The sequence below is a fragment of the Canis lupus genome, chromosome 2 (genome assembly GCF_011100685.1).
Source record: "Canis lupus familiaris isolate Mischka breed German Shepherd chromosome 2, alternate assembly UU_Cfam_GSD_1.0, whole genome shotgun sequence".
In the NCBI taxonomy this organism is placed as follows: domain Eukaryota; kingdom Metazoa; phylum Chordata; class Mammalia; order Carnivora; family Canidae; genus Canis; species Canis lupus.
In genome coordinates, this window is record NC_049223.1 from 34,132,489 (window position 1) to 34,147,249 (window position 14,761).

The 14,761-nt window shown below is 49.0% G+C and overlaps 1 protein-coding gene across 1 annotated transcript in view; it reads left to right on the forward strand.

Annotated features, from left to right (window-relative positions):
- The window catches only part of PSD2 (pleckstrin and Sec7 domain containing 2), a 119,191-nt gene that overhangs the window by 43,582 nt on the left and 60,848 nt on the right, over positions 1-14,761 (forward strand). The gene's annotated exons all lie outside the window — the stretch shown is intronic.

The window sequence follows — 14,761 nt, forward strand, 5'->3', positions numbered from 1 at the left end:
TCAAACCTTCCTGCTGTGGGCCCAGTGACACCCCCAATTACCATTCAGTGCCTCTTGTACTCACCCAACATCTCTTCAGTGCTTCCCAAGTACTTCCAAGTACCCCCTTGCTATCTTTTTTTTTTTGTTAATTAAAGATTTTTATTTATTCATTAGAGACAGAGAGAGAGAGGAGAGAGAGAGAGAGAGAGACAGGCAGAGGGAGAAGCAGGCTCCATGCAGAATCCCGACTTGGGACTCGATCCCGGGACTCCAGGATCATGCCCTGGGCTGAAGGCAGGCCTTAAATAGCTGAGCCACCCAGGGATTCCCCTCCCCCCACTTGCTATCTAATTGTAATCTACTCTCCCTCCTAATGCTTACTTAGTATTTCCATCCATTTAGCACCCTCCCCAATGACTATCTAGTAACCATTTAGTGCTTTCCTTCCAGTTTGGCTAGATGCCCCCTTAGGATTCCCCAGGGTTGACCCACTGCCTCCGGTGCCTGCCTAGTAGCCCCTAGTGCCCTTCCGTTATTCACCCAGCACATTGCACATCCAATGGAGATCCCAGGGCCTTCCCAGTACTCCTGTTCACCCAGTGCCACAACAACCTCAGTCTGACTAGTATTCTCCCACTCGCATCGCGTTCCCCACCCTCTGCTTCCCGGTAAATTCCCCTTATCTTCCTGTTCCCCCACTCCCCCAGCCCCAGCTCCGCCAGACCACAGTGCTCACTGACGCCAGGAGGGGGCGCACGAGCGGTCAGCCAAGACGGAAGCTGGGCGCGGCCGGGGTGGAGGTCGAGGGGCTGCGTCCGAGCCTCTTGTCCTTCGGAGACAAGTCCAAGCCCAGGATGCGGCTGCATTTCGGGGGAGTCCTGGCAAGAGTGACGCCCCGCCCCACCCCGCCTCGCCACCATCCTCTGTTAGCCCCGCCGGGTCCACTGCCACAGCCGTCGTGGCTTAGGCTCTGGGCGGGGGCGCGCGCCCTCTGGTGGCCACGAAGCGGCGCAGCTCTCCGGGCTGCTACGCGAGGACCGGGAGGTGCATGCGTTCCTTCCCTCCCCTTTCCGCGTCCTCGCGTCCTAGTGTCCTAGTTTGTGGGGCCCGTCCTTGAGCTGGTACATGAGGGGGGGGGGGCTGGCGGAGGGACCGGAGTGTTGGGGTTGTTGGCAATAGAGCCCCCTCTCTGGGGACAAGACAGAAGGACTGGAGACTTGGATGAAGGGAGAATATTGGCTAGGGAGCAAGGGACTGAGGGTACCGGGTGATGGCGGGGGTGGGGGTGCGGTGGGGTGTGTGTGTGTGGGTGGTAGCACCGAATCTAGATCTCCACTCGTGGATCAAGAAGTTTGGGCTTTTGTCCCTGTGTGCTGCATGCAGAAGGGTGAGGAGATGATAAGGCGGTGGGGGTGGTGGTGATGGTAGGGTGCAGTGTCTCCGTTCCAAGCCTGGTAGCTCCTGCCTGGTCCTACCTAAATCCTTAGCATTGGCATGCACTTTGACCTACTCCCAGACATCCCATTATGGCCTCTGCCCACCTGTCTGGGGCTTTTCGCTAATCTTCCTCAGTCCTGGGGGATGAGGGCGCCCTCTCCCCCTCCCACAACGTGAGGTTTCCTCTCTTCTATGTATTGCAGGAAAGAGATGCAACTGTATCAGGAAGGACCCAGGTTAGACTCCTGCAGTCTGTACTGGATCGGGATGACCTTGCCCTGTAGGACCATCCAGGGTCAGGTCTGTAATCTCATGACCATCTGTGGTCTGGCTTTAGGATAGCACTCAGTGAGCCTCTGCTTAATGGATTAGTGAGTGAAGTCCTTGGGGATGCCTCCTTCCATCCTCCACCTCATTACATGATTGAGAAAACTGAGGCACTGGGGAAGTAAAGAATTATTTCAGGATCACCAAGAATGGGTGGTTTGATAGTTACGAAGAGCACTGGCCTGGTCTGGGTTTGGTCTCAATTCTGCTACTTGCTGAAAGAGCTTGATCTTCCTCTTCTTTCTAAGCTCTGTTTCCTCATTTATAGATAAACTCTGTCTACTTCCCAGGATAGTTGTGAGGAATCTGATGATGATGATGTCAGGGAGAATTATAATGGTTATAGGCACTGGTGCCCGAAGTACCTTGTGCCAGGTGCCAGTGACCCAGCACATGAGATCCAAGCCTAGGTTGACAAAGGCTCAGGGCCTTCCTGAAGAGGTCCGTAAGCTCACAGGTAGAGTGACAAAGCCCCTCACAGGCTTGGTGCCAGACTCCTGGCCTCAGGATGAGCTTCAGAGCTCTTCTGCTACTACTTGGGCTGGATGCAGAGAGAGGGACAAGATGACCTTGGGCTGTCTCCTGTGCCGCACATATTCCCTGGGCCTGGATCTGATTTCCGGCCCCTGGGAGGGCAGAGGGGGCTAGCTGATGGAAGAAGCATATGTCCTGGCCTGGGCAGCTGGGCCTAGGGGCCTTGCCCCTGAACCTGGGGCCTTTCCTGCAGAGGGAATATCCAAGAACAGGAAGGAAGGAAGTGGGGAGGGGGAGGAAGGAGTGGAGGGAGAAAGAATGGGACAGGCCCCAGCTGGGAGTGAGTTCTTTCTGAGAGTGGCCAAGGAAAGAGGCCATCTGCATTGGCCTGGCTAAGGCTGTTGGGCTGCTCACTCCAGCTGGGCCTTGGATGTGGACATACTGGGGCAAGAAGAGAAAAGAGGCTGAGTCTCCCCAGCTATGTAACAGGTAGAAGAACATGCCTTCCTGGGCTGGATGGGAGTAACAATAAGCTCAGAGGGTAAAGAAGGTGGGGCCTGGAACAGAGCAGGTGCCTCAAGTCTTCTAGCTCCTCCAGCCCTTCCTGGTGGCCTGATCTGTGAGCCGATGGATAGCTCAGAGTCCAGGGCTTTCACTGCCTCTGAATTCATGCATCCACCCAACAACCACTACTGAACACCCACATGTGTTGAGTCTGGGGCTCTTAACCTTTTTAACCTCAGTTCTTGCCCTTATAGAGCCCATTGGTAGTGAGGGAAGGGATGTTATGCCAGGCAGTGATGGGGGGAGCACAGGGCCTGTGACAGGCCAGGGAGGTGCCTGACCCAGCCTGGGAGGTGAGAGAAGGCTTCTTGGAGGAGGTGACATTCATGTCTAGACAAAGGACGAGTGTGCATTAGCCAGAAGAAGGGGCATGGTGGGGAAGAGTATTCTAGGTAGAGGGAAGGACAGATCCCAAGCCCATGGTTCAGGGAGAACAGAGCTATGGCTGCAGCAGAATGTGTGGCACTCAGTAATAGGGCTGGGGATTTCATCCTGAGGGCATTGCGGAGTCACAGAAGGTTCTAGGCAGACATGGCCTGGTTAGAGTTGGAACAAGGCCCAGATGGAGGGCATTCAGGGCCTCCATGCTGTGACCTGAACCTCTGTGCCCTCATCACTCATGCTCCTTTATGGGGAGCAGGCAGGCTGGAGCATCATAGCCCTCTAGTAACTCCTGTAGTTCCTCAGGATTTCCTACCTGCTTCTTTGCCATGGATCCCCCCCCCACCTGGATACTGTATCCCCGGATAAGCCAACACCTACCTTACTCTGACCATGAAACCACAGCACAGGGAAAGATCAAGCAACCCACAGTTCCCTTTCCTTCCAGTCCTTCTTACCAGTCAGACAGAGATAGAGAGTGTCAGTAGAATATGCACAAATCAAGTGAAATAAAAATAATTGAGTTAGTTTGCTCCATGTGTCCACTGCTCAGGTAAGAATGAAATATATGTATGTATAAACGTCAAAATACAAACTGCATAATTTTGATGATTTGGCATATAAGTGAAATGCCCTTGTATTTTATGTATGTATGTATGTATGTATTTATTTATTTAAAAGATTATTTATTTTATTCATGAGAGTCACAGAAAGAGAGAGGCAGAGACACAGGCAGAGGGAGAAACAGGTTCCATGCAGGTAGCCTGATGTGGGACTTGATCCTGGGACTCCAGGATCACACCCTGGGCCAAAGGACAGGCACTCAACCACTGAGCCACCCAGGCATCCCTGTATTTATATTTTAAAACTGCCATTGCACAATATAAAGATGAATGGTAAAAATCCAGGCTAGTTTAAATTTTTAACTTTTTTTTACTTAGAATGACATTATATAGCAAATACAGAAACCCATCATGGCAAGTTGAGAAACTACAAAGGAAAGGAAAAAGCTTTACATATATTTAGTGCTGGGTCCTGCAATGTTCCAGTCCCAGGTGGAAGACCCCTCATGTCTTCCTTTGGGTGAGGACCTGTGAGGGTGGGACCCGGGACTGCCCACCCCTGGGTCAGGTCCTCAACTCCCAGAGCCCAGGACTGTAGGTTGGAATAGACGGCCCTCCTTTTGTGTAACATGCGTCCTGGCTGGTGAAGACCTAAACTCTTCCTGGGGTCCTGCTCTCTCCTGGTGTGTCCTGGTCCAGGTTTTGGGGTACTGAAGGCATTTGGGGGAAGCCAGCCCTCTCAGCCCTGCTGGTGATGCCGTCTCTGGCCTTTGAGGGCATCTTCACTGACTACCAAGCTGCCCTCCAGCCTGGCAAGCCCCGTGGGTTCCTAGTTCCCTCCCCTTAAGTTGGGGCTCCCCAAGGATGGGGCTTGCAGATGGACCTCTGAAACAAGAGGCTGGAGATGGGTTTCTGGTTCCCTTCTCCTGTCACAGGTCCCCAGCTGGGTGAGGGAGAGCTGGTGGGCTTCCTCTACTTGGCTTGCTTTTGAGGGACAGAGAAGGGAAGACCCAAAAACCCTTGGCAGTGATTGGCTAGCACCCCCCCCACTGCCTGCAGCAGGCCCCTGCAGATGAGGCAGGCCCTTGCGGATGAGGCAGGGGGTGGGGGGTGGTGTGGTGGGAGGGGGCTGGGTGGGAAGCAGGACACTCCTCAGACTGGGTCCTCAAGGAAGGCAGGGGAGGAATGGGCAGCACAGGGTGGTTCAGACTCTTTCGGGTGTGAACATCCTCTGAGCTGATCTGCAAAAGGCATTTAGTGCACTTAGAGGTTGCCACTCATAGAAGCTCATTGGTTGAGGAGGAGGAGGTTGGTGAACTGGTGGGGCCTCCCTCCTCTGCCACCAGTAATGCCCTCCATCCCCTCTTCCTTGCTCAGGGCTTCCTTCTTTCCTCTCTACTCTCTTCCCCCCTCCTCTTGCTGCTGTTCCTCTAGCACACCAGGCTCATGCTGAGCCAGGGTCTTTGCACTTGCTTTATATTTTGTCTGCAACCATGGTCTCCCAGATACTTAATGACCGACTTGACTGTTTCTTTTTTATTTTATTTTATTTTATTTATTTTATTTTATTTTATTTATTTTATTATTTATTCATGAGAGACAAAGAGAGGTAGAGACATAGCAGAGGGAGAAGTAGGCTCCCTGTGGGGAGCCGATGTGGGACTCGATCCCAGGACCCCGGGATCATGCCCTGAGCCAAAGGCAGAAGCTCAACTGCTGAGCTGCCCAGGCATCACAGGCTTGACTGTTTCTTGAGTCTTAGCCAAAATGTCACCTTCCGCAGGATGGTGTGTCCCACTGCCCAGCCGACATGTCTCATGAAGCCTCTGATATTTCACTGTTCCAGTTTTCCTCACGGTACTTGAGAGGTGGTCATTTTGCTTACCTGTTTGTTCACTGTCTTTCTCCCCTTCCCCGAAGGCTATGAGACTTCAGCCTTCACCTTGTCACCTTGTCCATCATGTTCCTCATGTCCTCAGTGAGTGGCAACACATGGTAGGTGTGCCATACAGACAGAACTCCACTTTTTTGGAGTTCACAGTTTCATGAGTGAAGTGGGATTGAACAAGCAAACACATGTCCACTACATATTTTTTGTTATTTTTAATGGTGGAAAGATATAATATAACAAACATTTGGAAAAAAAAAACATAAAAATTTGGTCTTGGGGCACCTGAGTAGCTTAGTCGATTGAGTGTCTGCTTTCGACTCAGGTCATGATCCCGGGGTCCTAGAATTGAGCCCCACATCGGGCTCCCTGTTCAGTAGGGAGTCTGCTTCTGCTTTTCTCTCTGTTGCTCCCCCTGCTTGTGTGCTCTCTCTCAAGTAAATAAATAAAATCTAGAAAAAAAAGTGACCATCCTTAACAATTTTTTTTATCTTAACCGGTTTTCAGTGTACAGTTCAGCTGCATTAAGTACATTCATTGTTTTTTTTTTTTAAGATTTTACTTATTTATTCATAGAGACACAGAGAGAGAGGCAGAGACACAGGCAGAGGGAGAAGCAGGCTCCACGCAGGGAGCCCAACATGGGACTCCATCCCTGGTCCTCAGGATCACACCCCGGGCTGCAGGCGGCGCTAAACCACTGCACTACCGGGGCTGCCCAAGTACATTCATTGTTATGCAACCATCACCACCATCCATCCCCAGAACTTTTCATTTTGCAAAATTAAAACTCTGTACCTCTTAAATGGTAACTCCCCATTCCCTCCACTTCCCCAGTCCCTGGCAACTACCATTCTACTTTTTGTCTCTATGAGTTTGACTATTCTATTTTTATTTTATTTATTTTTTAAAAAGATTTTATTTATTTATTCATTAGAAACACAGAGATGTGTGATAGAGAGGCAGAGACACAGGCAGAGGGAGAAGCAGGCTCCATTCAGGGAGCCTGATGTGGGACTCGATCCCGAGACTCCAGAATCATGCCCTGGGCCGAAGGCAGGGGCTAAACCGCTGAGCCACCCAGGGATCCCCTGATTATTCTATTTTTAAAAAAATATTTTATTTTTAAATAATCTCTACACCCAAATACAGGGCTCAAACCCACAATCTTGAGATCAAATGTCAGACACTCCAAGTTTGACTCTTCTAGATAGTTCATATAAGTGGAATTATACAGTATTTATATTTCTGACTGGCTTATTTCACTTGGCATAATATCCTCAAGGTTCATCCATGTTGTAGCATGTGTCAGAATTCTCTTCCTTTTTAAGACTGAATAATATATTCATTTTATGTATATGCCCCATTTTGCTTATCCATTCACCTATCAATGAACACTTGGGTTGCTTCCACCTCTTGGCCATTGGGAATAATGCTGCTATGAATGTGGGAGTACAAAAATCTCTTCGAGACCCTGTTTTCAGTGCTTTTGTGTATAAACCCAGAAGTGATTGTTGGATCCTATTGTAATTTTATTTTTAACTTTTTGAGGAACCACCATACTGTTTTCGATCTTTTTTCTTTTTTTAAGATTTTAATTTTTTATTCATGAGAGACACACACAGAGAGAGAGGCAGAGACACAGGCAGAGGGAGAAGCAGGCTCCATGCAGGGAGCCCAAAGTGGGACTCGATCCTGGGACTCCAGGATCACACCCTGGGCCAAAGGCAGTGCTAAACTGCTGAGCCACCCAGGGATCCCCACCATACTGTTTTCCACAGCAGCTGCACCCTTTTACATTCCTCCCAATGGTGCTCAAGGGTTCTATTTTTTCCACATCCTTGCCAACACTTGTTTTTTTCTTTCTTCCTCTTCTTTTTTTTAATAGTAGTCACACCCTGATGGGTGTGAGGTAGTATCTCATTGTGGTTTTGATTTGCATTTCTCTAATGATTAGGAGGCACATTTTGAAGTAAACATGTTTTGAGAGAATGAAGGGTAGGGAGCCTCTTAACTCTGGTGGTCTGGAAGGAGGTGGTATTTAGGAAGGGAAGGAGGCAGCCAGTGGAGGATCTGGTGGAAGAACATTTCAGGAAGAGGGAACAGAAGTGTGAGTGAGTGCTGTGTATTTTTGCCAGAGAAATAGTGAATAAATAATGGGCAAGGGGTTGGTGGTGGGAGATGTGGTCTGAGGGGTAGATAGGGCTTTAGGCCATGGAAAGGAGTTCGTATTTGCAATTTATGGTAAGCATTGGTTTCCCGAAGTCATGGGGAAGGGGGAGAGACACAGGGCACAGAGGGATAGATGGACGGAAAGGCAGGGGCCGTGTGTGTGATGATGTGGCTGTGTGCACACAGAAGACAGTGTGGTGCATGGTTGCCTGGCGCTTGTGGCTGTGTGCCCTTCCACACGTATGCACGTGGAGGCCTGAGGTATGTGTGTGTGGATGTATGTGTGTGTGGACACCCCCAGAAGCTTCGATCACTATGTGATCTGTCTCGAGAATGTGCGTGTCCACTTCTTTCCTGCCCACAAAGGCCGCCCCAGGGGGGGCGGGGGGGGGCGCAGGGTGGATTCCCAAGCTCCTACCACCGGCCTGGAACCAGCGAGGAGGATGCGGGACCATACGTAGGGGTTGAGGCTCGTCTCTGAGAATAGCTACCAGTCTTTGAAATCTGGAAGGCGACGGCTAGTCTGCCTGAGACCAGGAGACGCGTCCAAGCCCCACGTTTGCTGGGCGGCGACGGGCGCACGGGCCTAGGGCTGGGCGGGCAAGGCGGGCGGCTGCAGTTCCGCGAAGGGCCGCACGGGGGCAGCCGAGGACGCGAGCCGAGGACAGGGGCGGGCGGGTAGGGCTGTGGAGGAAGGGCAGGGCCAGAGGGGGCTCGCGGCTTGTTTCCAGGTGGTTGGCATGAGAGAATAAAATGAAGCCAGGAGCCCATCGCTGTCCCGGTGGCGTTGCATTTTGTCCTGACAAGTCCAGAGAAGTGGAGTCACTTGCACAAGGTCTCTCGTTGCGGGGATTCAGACGGAGCCGGCCTGACCGCACCACCAGTGCTCTAACCACTGCCCCACCCTGAATGAGTTCCTCTGCAGATGGGCGTCGGTTTGTTCTTCTGTCTCCTGGCCTTGCCTGGCCCTCACCACTCCCTACCTCTTCAGAGCACCCTCCTGCTTTGGGCAGGGCTGTGCAGGCTGGGGAAGGAGGCTGGGTCTTAAGGCCCCTCCCTGAGGTCCCTGGGGAAGAAGGATTGGGGCGCTTCTAGGAGGAGCTCAGATGGATGCCCCATCACGAAGGTAACAATGGCATCATAACATCAGTTGTCTTCCCAACCTTCCCTTATGCTTTGGTCTGGGGAGGAGGTTCTCAAAAACCTGGCTGAACCCCTGGCCTGCCTCTGTGGGCCCGCCACCTCTGCTGATTCTCCTGAGCATGAGGCCCAAGTCCCAAGGACTGTAAGCTGGGATACAACCAGAGACCCCCTCAAAAATACACCAACCAGGGGCACCTGGATGCCTCAGTCAGGTTAAGTGTCCAACTCTTTTTTTTTTTTTTTTTTTTTTAAGTGTCCAACTCTTGATCTTGGCTCAGGTCATGATCTCAAGGTCATGATATTGAGCCCCATCCTGGGCTCTGTGCTCTGCTTGGGGTTCTCTCTCTCTTATTCTCTCTCTGCTCCCCCCCCCCCCCCCCGGCACTGGCATGCACTCTCTCTCTAAAATCTCTCTTTAAAAAAATGCACCAGAGATGCCTGGGTGGCTCAGCGGTTGAGAGTCTGCCTTTGGCTCAGGACATGACCCTGGAGTCCTGGGATGGAGTCCCACATTAGGCTCCCTGCATGGAGCCTGCTTTTCCCTCTGCTTGTGTCTTTGCCTCTCTCTCTGTGTGTGTCTCTCATGAATAAATAAATTAAATCTTAAAAAAAAAAGCACCAATCCCTCACTCCCCTTCTCTCATATAAGTGTGTGACTAGCAGCTTGGCCATCCCTGGAGAAAAAAACATGGATGGTTTCAGCTGAGCCCATTGAATAGAGAGGTAGACTGAGGCCCAGATAGAGGCTGGCACTCATCCAGGATCATGCAACAAGGCAGAGGCTGAGGCCCTGTTCATTTTTATCTAGAAAGGACCAAAAGACTTCAGACAAGAGAGTCAGTAAAATATGTACCCACAGGTTGGAGATTGAGGGGCCAACAGGACAATGACCACACCTTCTCCTCCAGAAAATCCACCCTGACTGCCTCCTCTGGCACCGATATGAGAAATGGCCTGAGTGCCCTTGATATTTTGTCTTGTCAGGGTGGCCAACAAGCTTTTCTGAGTTGCTTTAAGGGACCTCAGAGACCCTTAGGCCATTCTCTTGGTCAGCCTAGAAATACCCTCTAGAGCTCTCCTTGTTGAGGGCTGCCCATCTTGCTTGCATGCGTTATATACTAGGGAGCTCACTGCCTTAAAAAGCAGTCCATTTCATGGTAGGACAGCTCCTATCAGTGAGAACTGGCCTTCTTGTGCTATGCAGCTGTTGGAACTAGCTCACCCTGCGCAGCACAGAGCATATACCTTTGCTGCTTACAAGCCCTGGTTGGCTGCAGAGAGGCCTATACCTGCTTAGTCATACACTAGCTTTCTCTCTAGCTTAAATGGGCCCAGCCCCCCAGGAACACCTTTCCCAGGCCTGCATGCCCTGAGCAGCTCTCCCCTGGGTGTACTCCAGGTGGGTATTCTGCGGTGATTGTTTCTTCCTCAGTACAGAAAAGAACATGTGTTTGTTATAGGGAAATTAGAAAAATTACTGACAATTCCACCACCCAAAGGCAGCCCCCTTTAGCAGCTTGGACTCTGCTTCCAGGCTGCTGCCTGCGTGTGCTAAGAAAATGGGAGGTAAAAGCTGGTGGGAAGAGGCCTTTTAGGGGAGGAAGGTAGTTTTTGTTTAACTTAACATCTCTGGCAGCCCTGGTTTCTCAACGGTTTGGCCCTGCCTTCAGCCTAGGGCGTGATCCTGGAGACCCGCGATCGAGTTCCGCATTGGGCTCCCTCTGCCTGTGTCTCTGCCTCTCTCTCTCTCTCTCTCTGGTCTATCATGAATAAATAATTAAAATATTAAAAAAAAAGCCATCTTCAAGGGTTGTTTTGTTGTGAAGACAAGTTTTTCTCTGGAAGACAAAGGGAAGGGACAAAGAATATGAAATCATTCTGATAATAAAGAAGAATTTCAAGTTTCCAAGGGCTGTGCTAGAGGGGTGGGGAAATTTTTCTGGAGCACTGCCCTCCCCATTAGCTCCCAACAGCCTTTTGCTTTCACCTTCAGTCACCTTCCTCCTCCTGGATCTGGGGGGCAGGTGTCATGGGAGCAAAGCAAACCCGGGTTCCAGTTGGTGGCTACCCCCTTCAGGATGGGGGAAATGAAGTCTGCAATCCTGAACCCCTAGGGAAGAGCCCTGCAAGATCTGGCTACACCTTGTGGAGGTGTGCAAGAAGGGGGTGTATCCCCAGGGAACCACAAGGGGCAATGGGACAGTGTGTGGGGCGGTGAGCGGCAGATGGGGAAAGATTGCGGTGGAAACAGCTGTGAGGACGAGAAACTAAGCCCCCAAGAGCTCCAGGGAGTAGGATGGGGTGGGGCATCGAGTATCCTATGTCTCCGGATGGGGCATGGAGAAGGGTGACCCCAGGGATCTGCTTTTCCTTCTCAACTATATAGGTACAGAGAATGTCTTCCCATTTGAGAAAAGATATGTGATGTACCATTTTAATTGCTGCATAATATTCCAGAGCACAATGACACCATGATTTCTTCATTATTATTTTTATATATTTTTAAATATTTTATTTATTTATTCATTAGGGATGGGGGGTGGCAGGCAGAGACAGAAGGAGAAGCACGGAACAGGGAGCCTGATGCTGGACTCAATCCCAAGACCCTGAGATCACAGCCCGAGCTGAAGGCAGATGCTTAATGGACAGAGCCACCCAGGTGCCCGACCATTTATTTATTTTTTTTAAATTAATTTATTTTTTTTATGATAGGCACACAGTGAGAGAGAGAGAGGCAGAGACACAGGCAGAGGGAGAAGCAGGCTCCATGCACCGGGAGCCCGACATGGGATTCGATCCCGGGTCTCCAGGATCGCGCCCTGGGCCAAAGGCAGGCGCCAAACCGCTGTGCCACCCAGGGATCCCCCGACCATTTATTTCTTTAATCAACACCCTATCTTAGGACACTGGAGTTGTTGACAACTTTTTACCATTATAACTGATTTTGTAGTGAACATCCTTATAGTTACATCTTTACCCACACTTATCTTTCTTTTTTTTACAAGATTTTATTTATTTATTCATGAGAGACAGAGAGAGGGAGGCAGAGATACAGGCAGGGGGAGAAGCAGGCTTCCTGTGGGGAGCCCGATGTGGGACTCGATTCCAGGACTCGATCGCGCCCTGAGCCCTTTAAAGGCAGACGCTCAACCACCGAACCACCTAGGCGTCCCTTATCTTTCTTTTCTTAAGATAAATTTGGAGCAGTGGAGCTGTGGGATTGAAGAGTAGGAAACCTTCAGGCTTTTTTTTTTTTTTAAGATTTTATTTTTTTATTTTTATTTTTTTTAAATTTTTATTTATTTATGATAGTCACACACAGAGAGAGAGAGAGAGAGAGAGGCAGAGACATAGGTAGAGGGAGAAGCAGGCTCCATGCACCGGGAGCCCGACGTGGGATTCGATCCTGGGTCTCCAGGATCGTGCCCTGGGCCAAAGGCAGGCGCTAAACCACTGCGCCACCCAGGGATCCCCTTTTTTAAAGATTTTATTTATTTATTCATGAGAGACACACAGAGAGAGGCAGAGACAGACAAAGGGGGAAGCAGGCTCCTCGCAGGGAGCCTGATGCGGGACTCGATCCCAGACCCTGGGATCATGCCCTGAGCCGAAGGCAGATGCTCAACCGCTGAGTCACCCAGGTGCCCTCAAGGCTTTGATACATGTTGATAGATTGCTTCCCAAAAGATGGCACCACTTTTGGTTCCTAAAAACAGTGTATGCCGGTTCCCCCAACCTTAGGCATAGGTTGCTTTCTTTTCCCAAGTTTCCTTATGAAAACTTTAAACATATGAAAAAGTTGAACACATTTTACAGTTAACACTGCTCAGATTTGACAGTTTACATTGCATGCTGTGTTTGTTCTATCACTATCTGTGTATCACTTCTCCCTTCTTCAGTTCATCCTCTCTTTCACCTATATGTCAAAGGAAGCTACAGATATCAGGTACACTTAGTCTGAAACACTGCAACATTGCATCACTAATTAGAGTATATTATTCGTGTATGGTTGTTGGCTTTTTTGAGACAAAACCTGTATATAACGAAATGCACACATCCTATGTATATCCTTGCTTGCATTGCATTTTGACAAATGCATAAACTTGTATACCACACATCCTATCAAGATACAGAATATTTCTTATTTATTTATTTATTTATTTATTTATGAGAGACACACAGAGGGAGGCAGAGACACAGGCAGAGGAGAAGCAGGCTTCTCACAAGGAGCCCAATGCAGGACTTGATCCAGGACCCCGGGATCACACCCTGAGCCAAAGGCAGATGCTCAAGCGCTGCGCCACCCAGGTGTCCCAAAGATTTATTTATTTTGGAGAGAGACAGAACATGTGTTCGGGGGATAAGGGCAGAGGGAGAGGGAGAGTCTTTTTAAATTTTATTTAAATTTTATTTTAAATTTTTTTATATTTTTATTTTATTTAAATTTATTTAAATTTATTTAAATTTATTTTATTTAAATTTTTAAATTTTATTTAAATTAACATAGTATGTAAAATTGGTTTCAGAGGTGGAGATAAGTGTCTTCTACAACACCCACTGCTCATTACATCACGTGCCCTCCTTTTTTTTTTTTTTAAAGATTTTATTTATTCATGAGAGACACAGAGAGAGAGAGACAGAGACACAGGCAGAGGGAGAAGAGGGCTCCATGCAGGTAGCCTGATGCGAGACTCGATCGCGGGACTTCAGGATCATGCCCTGGGCCCGAGGCAGGCGCTAAACTGCTGAGCCACCCAGGGATCTCCACGTGCCCTCCTTAATGCCCGTCACCCAGTTGTCCCATCACCTCATCCCCTCCCCTCCAGCAACCCTCAGCTTGTTTCCTATGATTTAAGAGTCTCTTATAGCTTTGTCTCCCCCTCTATGATTTTGTCTTGTTTATTTCTTTCTCTCTTCCCCTATGATCCTCTGTTTTGTTTCTTAAATTCCACATGTGAATGAGATCATATAATGATCATCTGTCTCTGAATTATTTCCCTTAGTGTAATACCCTCTAGTTCCATCCGTGTCATTGCAAATGGTAAGATTTCTTTTTTTGATGGCTGAGTAATATTCCATTGTATATACATACCACCTCTTTATGCATTCATTTGTCGATGTACATCTGGGGTCTTTCCATAGTTTGGCTATTATGGACATTGCTTTTATAAATATCGGGGTGTGGGTACCCCTTCGGATCGCTACATTTGTATCTTTGGGGTAAATACCCACTAATACAGCTTCTGGGTTGTAGGGCAGGTCTATTTTCACCTTTTTGAGGAACCTCCATCCTGTTTCCTCAAGTGGCTGCACCAGCTTGCATTGAGGGAGACAGAGTCTGAAGCAGACTCTGAGTGCAGAGACTTCTGTGGGGTTCAATCTCATGATCCTGAGATCAAGACCTGAGCCAAAACCAAGAGTTGGACATTTAACTGACTGTGCCACCCAGGCATCCCAAGATACAGACCATTTCCATTACTCCAGAAAGTTTCCTGCTCACCCCTACCCCTACTGTTCTGATTTCTTTCCATAACTGCTTAGTTTTACCCATGCTAGAACTTCATAAAGATGGAATCATACAGTATCTACTTTTTATGTGTCTGGTTTACTCTTTTAGCATGATGTTTTGGAGATATATCCATGTTATTGTGTATATCAGTAGTTTGCTCCTTTGTATTGTTGAGTAGAATTCTATTGTATGGATGTATAACAGTTTGTTAGCCCATTTGCCTCTTGGATGGACACTCGGGCTCGTTTCAGTTTGGGGCCATTGTAAATAAAGCTGCTATGAACATTCCTGTACAAGTCTTTGTGTGAACATACGTTTTCA